Here is an 8,023-nt window from a genome sequence, read left to right on the forward strand (position 1 = left end):
TTGCGAAATATTCCTTTTTTCGAATTGCCTGAAAAACCACCTCATGTGAGCGTAAAAAAATTCACGTGTTTCCATTGTGCTTATTTTCATTTCGCAATTTCAATTTGCGCAATTTGAAGGGTAGCCTAATGGAAATGCGGCTACTGTCTATCAATGGCGATTCTAGGGGGTGGCCTGGGGTGGCCGGTGGCCACCCCTGAAAGCTCATTGGCCACCCCTGTGGCCACCCCAGATCTGATAGGTAGGTCAAGTTCGTCAACACAAGAAACTAGAAAGGTTGTCAATCAATGATGACAGCTGATCAACTGATTTAAGGCCAGTTTCACATTTTTAACTAACACAGTAACGTTCGTACTGAGACTGTGAGAGCTGATTTCTGCTCAGCGGACGTTTGGCCATGCAGGTCAGATGACCCATGAGATAAGAGCACGCGCGCTGCTGGTCCGTGAAACAAGAGGACGGTCACACAGTTGCAACAATACAACAACGATAAAAACGCTGGAATCAGTCGATTGAGAGGTATGGTCGGGACCCAACGCAACAGAGTGCGGCACGGGAATATAGATCTGATGGCCGAGTGCGGGCGCGGGCGGTTTATGCGTGTCGATTCGCGGGAGTCGGGACTCCCGCAAAATAGAATTATCTATAAATTGAACAAATAAAAACGAATAAATTGTCATTCATCTGTTGCACAAAAGCAACAAGAAAAACTAAAACAAAATAGAAACGATTTACAGGCCAGAGTCTCTATTTATAACATGTTTGCAACGTTGAACAATGTAACCAATCACAGACATTTGTGTTGATTACTTGAACGCAATGGCCAATCAGATGCATTTAAGATAGAATCCCCTCACCACTCAAAATTAACTTTTTGTTCAGTGCTGAATTCTGCATACTGGCAAATCATCTGGTTATAGCAAACAAAGTGTAGATATTACGAAAGATTAATTATGCAGCCAGTTTCATTGATAATAACAGAGATTTGTGAGATGGCGATGAACTGAGATGTCAGCTTTTTAGGAATTATTAAATGAGAAATCCGTCCCGCGCAGGTCTCTAATGTAGACTATAAAAACAATCCACTAACATTATATTTACATTAACAGTAGCCTAGACTGCAATCTAGTGTATGTAAACCTTTTTGCAGATAGCCTAAACACAAATGCATTTTCGGACAAGTTAATGGACAAGTTAATTGAGTAAATCATATCCCCACTACGGTAATTAATAACAGACTATAGTAAACACATTTCCTAAATAGGCCTGTGACTGTATCTTACATTTTATGAAATAGTACCATTATTTAAAAATAAAGTTTGCACTTTGTTACTATTATTAAAATCCTCTATTGTTCATAAGAGTTTGAAGGTTTACATAACATTACTTTATAGTATATATGGCCACCCCACTCTAGTTTTGTGTCCCATCTTGGCCACCCCAGTAAAAATGTCCTGGATACGCCACTGCTGTCTATGCAGACAGGTTTTTTCAACGGTTCGGCAGTAAACGAGGCACTAACTGCCAATAACCAATCAGCAAACCTCAAGATGACTGACATTTAATTTAGCTAATCAAATTACATTTTTCATTGCAGGGCAGGGCCAATAACAATGCTAGACCAATCAACAAACTTTAAATGAAAAATTAAATGACTGACATATTATTGAAAAAATTAAACGTAAACGGACGGGGCCCCCTATTGGGCGGGGCCCATGGGCTTGAGCCCAGTCAAGCCCAATGGTAAGTCCGGCCTTGCACACACTTCTCACACACACACACACACCCGTCACCAGTGGCGGAACTAGAGTTTTATACATGGGGTGGCCAGGGGGTGGCCACTGCTACTTGCGGGGGTACACAGTACACACACACATACACACATACAGTGGAAAAGCTTATGGAAGGAATTGGGTCACTCTGTTTGTGTCTATAAGTGTTGAACATCCAAAATATTTGCAGAAAACAAAGCTGAAGCACCAAGGAGATAAGATACCGTAGCATGTGTCTGTTATGAACTGCTGCATTTATTTACAAAAAAACCCTCACATTTACAATTTTTTTTTAATTAGATATAGCAGGCATCAAGCAGACATGTACTTGAAAAATTTAAACAATTTTATTGCCCATCAATATAAAATCTTATCCTAGGAAGATTTAATACAACATAATTATTTCATTATAATAATTTATAATTATTCTTTCTATTTTTTTTTTTTTTTTTGTGTGTTGATTTTCTGGTGAACTATCCTTTTAATCTGGCAAAATCTTCTCAACTTAAATTCCTGAATTTGGTATGTGATTGACTGCCTGTGTCTGGTAGATGCTCTGAGCTGTTGCTGGTCCTGAAGTCTGACCACACTGACTCTGACTAGCCAGTGGTGATGCAGGGACTGGGGTCTGTTTGCATCTGATCTGCCTGTTAGTCCAGTCATTTTAAGCCAAAATGGGGGTCAACCTTGAACAAATTGCAACAGAAGCAAACTCAACTGATTTTGTATCCTCAATATGTCCTGAGTAAGGAAAAACAAGTCCCGAAGAATCCCATTAGGGGAAAGTTTAGAAAAAGACCCAAATATAGCCTATTCATACGCCTATTCATTCTTTCTCTCACATGAATAGGGTAAAAATTAACCTTTAGATATCACCATGAAAATTACTGAGTTGATTACTTACATCAAGACAAACAAAAAATGTATTACAAGTTTTTTTTTTAAAACTGTTTGTTAACATGGACAAATGGTGCATAATCTAATTATGTATGTGCTAATTTGCATAAATACCACAACAGATCTAAACATTGGGTATAGCCAGGTGAAAATGTCTTGTTGAATCTTGTTGACATATAACTGTAAAATACTTAATGTTAATGTCTGAATGGAACCCATTTAGGCTACCCATGACCATTAATACATAGAGGCAGGAAGTACTTTTTAAGAGATTGGGTTTTGGGCTGGGTCTGTGGGACTGTTTCTGGGGGACGAGTCTGAGGGAAGAACAGGAGACAATGGTAAGGAGAATGCAGAAGACAAAAGGTAGGTAAAATAAAAAGTGAATCCCCAGAAACAGTTTTCAAAACTTTCCCCTAAAGGAATTCTTCTGGACTTTTTTTCCTTACTCAGGACATATTGAGGATACAAAATTATTTGAGTTTGCTTCTGCTGCAATTTGTTAAACCTTTTTTCATAAAATGACTGGACTTGTGCTTATTAAAAATAACTCTTATAGCCTATCTCTCTTTCTTTTCATGTTTAATTGACCCTGTTAAAAAATATGCCATGTTTAAAATATGATTCAAATCATATTCATATTCCAATCATCAATTACCAACATTTTTATCATAACTATTCTCCCAGTATAAAAAAAAATTGGTGTTTTTGGTAATTTTCACAATTTCATGGCACCCCAGAATATTTTGTTGTATGAATATCTGAACATACCAAAGAACAGACCCTGTGCTTTAAAAAAAAAAAAAAAAATCTGTTTTATTCTAGCTTCATGCGTCTTTTTTATCAACACTTGAATGTTGGCAAGTTTCATAAAAGCAACATGAGCAAAAAGCTGAGAAAATCGCATTTTTATCAAAGACTACATCAGGATCAGATTTAATTTAATGATGATCAAAACACAGTAGATCGAGTCCATCAGCACCCTACACCCATAAAGCTTCACAGTCCTAGTGATCGCATTATGATATCGCTTTGTTTCTGCTCTCTTTTGCCTCCGTTTTGATCTCCTATCCTCACATTAGCTAGAACATTTGTATACTGTAACGTACACACGGCAAGGTAGCCTACTGTATGCGTGTATTAGGCCGAATATATTCGCCTTAAAAACTTACTTCAAATATGATGTTTTCTTATTCGGTGAAGTTCGGTATCTTGCAACTATCTCTCGTCCTCTGCTCGTCCGTTTGAAAACGCGCGCGCGCCGCGCTGCCGGCGAACGTAATTATTATTTTTTTTAAATCAGCGTCAGCAACTGCCAGTAGCAAATAAAATTTTGGGGTGGCACCCGGGGTGGCCAATCGCATGTCAGGGGTGTCCAGTGCCACCCCGGACCCCCCTCTGGCTCCGCCACTGCCCGTCACACATACACACACACCCGTCACACACACACACACACATACACACACACACACACGCACGCACGCACGCACGCACACACACACTGTCTGCTGCAGGATGGGATGGTTTGGCACACCAGAAAGAAATGATCGACAAGACCGAGAAACACGAGCTGAAGTTCGTCTGGACTGAACGGACTCGAACTACGGAAGCCTGTTTCTGCTAACGTTACATAGGAAAAAGTAAAAATGATGACTTTAAAAGTTCGACTTTATCTCATAGTTGTATGTTTTTAATGTAATAATTTGGACTTTTTATGTGATTAATGATTCTCCACTGACATGTCTATCATATAGCAGCACGAGCTTCACCAGTAAAGACCAGTTCTCCGCGTTTCTCTAGTGAAGCTCCAGCTGGTGTTGTTTCATTATTCATTAGTAGAGAAATGAATATTATTTTTTTGTCCCGGTTTCACTGTGATGATCTCATCGCTGATGACGACAGTCTCAGACTGACAGTGTACTGGTGTTTTTAATAATAAACCAGTTTAATAACTGCTGGTGTTTCTGGTGGAGCTGCAGTTCCTCGCGCTGAACACTAGATGGCAGCCTTTCCTCGCTGATAATAATCATATTCATGCTGTACAGCAGCACATTATGACTTATGATAATAGATCTTTTACAGCAATCAAAATCAGTGGCCTATTTTCCACGTGTAATAATGCAGTAGTGATCAGTGAAGACTTCCCCCATTTCCCAAGCAATCCCCCAGTGCTAGACTCGTGTTTTCCTGCTGTTTTGCACCTTTGCATCTTTCTCGCATTTACAATAAATCAAACCGCTCCGGCTCACTCCTCACTTGCCAGAGTTCTCACCTTGTTCTCCATGGTTTAGCGCGAGGGTAATCACTCGAGCTCTGCTCTAATCATTTACATACGACTCTGTTTCCAGGACCTCTAATAGATCTCCAATACAATTTGCATTTATATAGCCCACTCATAGCGACATGATGCGAGTGTGTTGTGATGCCCAGCCTTGACTCTCCGCGTGAGAGCCGGACACTCGCGAGCTCAAGGTGACGCGGTCTGCGCATGCGCGAACACACACACACACACACACACACACACACACACGCACACCTGAGAAATAACGCTTCAGCAGAGAACATTGCTCTCTATACGCTTGAATGCGTTTGTTGTTGTTAAATCGCGTAAGTTTCATGCTTTTAAAAGACCCTAATACCAGAGCAAGCTAATTAAGCTCCTCAGACTCAGAGTTACTAGAAAATTGCAGGTGAGTTTGATTAACCTGCTCTAAACTCTACACTGTAAAAATAAAAGGTGCCTGGAGGAACCTTTTGGGGTTCTTCACTTCGCCACACCGGCGGAACCGTCTGTAGATCCTCTAGGCACCCTTTAAAAAGGGCCGGTTCTCTGAAGAACCACACAGGTTTCCTGAGGAACTCTGATATTAGGCACTGTGTGGAACCACTGTGGGTGCCTCCAGGAACCAAATTTCATTTTTTTTAAATATTTAATTTCATGTTGTTACTATGGTTACCTTTGACATCTATTATAATAAACAAATTGAACCAAATACAAAATAAGAATTGTTTATTACATATTTGATATTCATTTTTATACATACACTTCCATGCACATGGGGAAAAAAGCTAACTACAGATTAATATCAATGAATACACAAAAAAATAGTATAATACATAAGCAACATGAATAATCAACCATGTATACAATAGATAAACAAGAAAAGACATCTCAACAAAATGCATGGAAACACATATGTTCCACGAAATAAATCAATGTAAATAAAATTACATTTGAACTAATTAAAAATGTCCATCATACTTAACTTTAAAACATTTGTGTTTCAGTCCGATGGTAATTCTGACATCACTGTTTCCAAGTCCAAAAGCTCTATCAGATGCCAAAAACAAACAACAGTGCTAATATACACTCATTGTGCTGTAACCTTTATCTCTATACTGAAATCTCTGATGGTTAGTTATTCAGCTATTTTGAATCATAAAATGTTGAAGTCCGGGATGCTGTTAGACTGGAGACTGTAATGTACACTATGGCTTTTGAAAAGCTTAAATGTGTGACTTGAATCAACAGTGTTCATAAATGGTTGTTGAGTATTCTCATGAAACAAGATAGAGGAAGTAGTAGAGGCTTCGACCCGAAACAGAGTTAAGGTGCAGTAAAATGATCTGTTGTTCTGTGAATGTTCACTGGTGAATTCCAGTCATTAAGAATCCACACGATCAGCAATTTCGTTTGTGGTCAAAAATGTCACTATGGGACCAAGTTGGTGCGAGGTACTTAACGAGTTAGAAAAGTGAAAAGGTACAGCATCGTTTTCCGTTTGTTTTTCCTCTGTTCTGGTGGATGGTCCAGGCACTTCGATGATTTTCAGGTCTACAGGAGGATTTTTATTCTTGTTCAAACTTGTATTTCAGCTTACCGAGATCCCTGCAAAGTACAAAATTTACTGTTAGTAATGTTATTAAAGTGATAGTTGTGAAATTTAAATAATTTCCTCAGCCTTGTGATGGTCCAAACCTGTTTGACTTTCTGTCTGTGGAACCCAAAAGCAGATCTCAGGCATAATGCAACCCCAGTCACCATTCAGTTTCACTGCATGAAACACAAGCAGAAAACAAATGTGTAAATCATTCATGAAACCATTCTTATGTACACTTGTCTAGTTCAATTCAATGCAACAATTTATGTAAAAATGGTTAAGCTCCAAAAATGTCCCAGAAAAGATCCTAAAAATAATCAATGAGTTCACAACTCATGTGTTATGGGTTGTGTTGCAAGTCTTCTGAAGCCTAATAGCTTTTTCCTTTTTTTTATTTTTATTTTTTGTCGAAAAAGACTAAAAATGTCTATAGCATTTTTTGTGAATCAAACCTGTGATATTATTTTTCTGAGTAACATGAATGAGATTTGAGATCATGAGAAAAGATTTTCAGAGAGTAACTGATTAAAAAACACAAGTACACAGTCAAACAATACAATTGCACACAGAGAAAGTTCATAGTAATAAAGTACAGCATGTGGTGCAGGTAACTTACTGTAATTCAATGTTGCCACTGAAATGTTCAGATTATTTTAGAAATGTAATGGTTGTTCTGGGGAAACAAAAGAACAAAGCTGATTATTCACAACATAATATTTATTGACCAGTAAATGGCTTTAAAATGGTATTTGAGAGAATGAGGGCACCTGTAGTAAGTAGCAAGTTAACGTTAGGCTAAACAAAAACAGAGCAAACTATAACCTGTTTTTGTTATTCATAACAAACGCCAAGAATCAGAGAATTTTCTAAATTAGTTAGGCTATATCAGCAATTTGAAGACACAGTTGTACAAAATATGTTGAATTGAATGACTAAATCAATCTAAGACAATAAGTCAATCATTTCCATTTGTTCATTAGATCAACGTAAGTTAGTTAGCATCGCGGCTAAAACCAGATACTGTGCAATAAACGAGTGGTAAACACTGTAAAAACGTAGTAATGTATAATAAATTTAGTTTATATATATGTGTGTGTTTAAATATATAGTGAGTAGACTGTATATTTATTTGGCGAGTTTACAAACCTTGTAATGGAGAGCCGAATAAACGGCGGAAGCTTTGATGAGAGGAGCCGTTACTTTCCTGATGACGTCGATCAGCTGAGCTTTGTTGCGCGCGAGTAGCGCGAGCATCACTGAAGCGACGACAGCAGAGGAATAGCAGCAGTTTCGTGACAGAATAATACTTCTCTCCTCCTGCTTCTCCTATATAATATTATTATTATTTAGTGTTGTTGTTTAAGGTTTAAATGACTTAATAAAATAGGCCTATACTAAATATATGTAAGCTACCCAAGTGAAAAAGACTAGGTTACTGTTAAATGTATTAAAAATGCATTAAAGTATATTTGT

At 38.1% G+C, this 8,023-nt stretch overlaps 1 long non-coding RNA gene across 1 annotated transcript; it reads right to left on the bottom strand.

Annotated features, from left to right (window-relative positions):
* Nucleotides 1-5,658: 5,658 nt before the first annotated feature.
* LOC308690805 lies at nucleotides 5,659-7,769 on the bottom strand. The gene is made up of 4 exons (XR_014030197.1): nucleotides 7,697-7,769; nucleotides 7,167-7,223; nucleotides 6,649-6,723; nucleotides 5,659-6,558 (listed from the first exon to the last, which is right to left on the bottom strand). It is a non-coding gene; the product is annotated as an uncharacterized lncRNA (long non-coding RNA).
* Between the last annotated feature and the right edge of the window lie 254 nt (nucleotides 7,770-8,023).

The sequence above is a fragment of the Scardinius erythrophthalmus genome (genome assembly GCF_964197995.2).
Source record: "Scardinius erythrophthalmus genome assembly, chromosome: 5".
NCBI lineage: Eukaryota > Metazoa > Chordata > Actinopteri > Cypriniformes > Leuciscidae > Scardinius > Scardinius erythrophthalmus.